A 727-nucleotide genomic window follows, 5' to 3' on the forward strand; every position below is an offset into this window, starting at 1 on the left:
CTTTTCAGTTCTTAACTGAATTCTTGCAGATCTGTGATACTGTTAAAACTAATGGAGTAGATCCTGAAGTCTACAGGCTCATGCTTTTCCCTTTTGCTGTAAGAGACAGAGCTAGAATATGGTTGGACTCTCAACCCAAAGACAGCCTGAACTCTTGGGATAAGCTGGTCACGGCTTTCTTAGCCAAGTTCTTTCCTCCTCAAAAGCTGACCAAGCTTAGAGTGGATGTTCAAACCTTCAAACAAAAAGATGGTGAATCCCTCTATGAAGCTTGGGAAAGATACAAACAACTGACCAAAAAGTGTCCTTCTGACATGCTTTCAGAATGGACCATCCTGGATATATTCTATGATGGTTTATCTGAGCTATCAAAGATGTCATTGGATACTTCTGTAGGTGGATCCATTCACCTAAAGAAAACGCCTGCAGAAACTCAAGAACTCATTGACATGGTTGCTAATAACCAGTTTATGTACACTTCTGAGAGGAATCCTGTGAGTAATGGGACGCCTATGAAGAAGGGAGTTCTTAAAATTGATACTCTGAATGCCATATTGGCTCAGAATAAAATATTGACTCAGCAAGTCAATATGATTTCTCAAAGTCTGAATGGAATGCAAGCTGCATCCAACAGTACTCAAGAGGAATCTTCTGAGGAAGAAGCTTATGATCCTGAGAACCTTGCGATAGCAGAGTTAAAATACATGGGTGAACCATATGGAAACAC

At 40.3% G+C, this 727-nt stretch overlaps 1 non-coding gene across 1 annotated transcript; it reads right to left on the reverse strand.

Moving 5' to 3' along the window:
- Positions 1-212: 212 nt before the first annotated feature.
- LOC112787831 (small nucleolar RNA R71) lies at positions 213-320 on the reverse strand. The gene has a single exon (XR_003195221.1). It is a non-coding gene; the product is annotated as a small nucleolar RNA R71 (small nucleolar RNA).
- Positions 321-727: the final 407 nt, after the last annotated feature.

Source organism: Arachis hypogaea, chromosome 20 (assembly GCF_003086295.3).
Source record: "Arachis hypogaea cultivar Tifrunner chromosome 20, arahy.Tifrunner.gnm2.J5K5, whole genome shotgun sequence".
Taxonomy (NCBI): domain Eukaryota; kingdom Viridiplantae; phylum Streptophyta; class Magnoliopsida; order Fabales; family Fabaceae; genus Arachis; species Arachis hypogaea.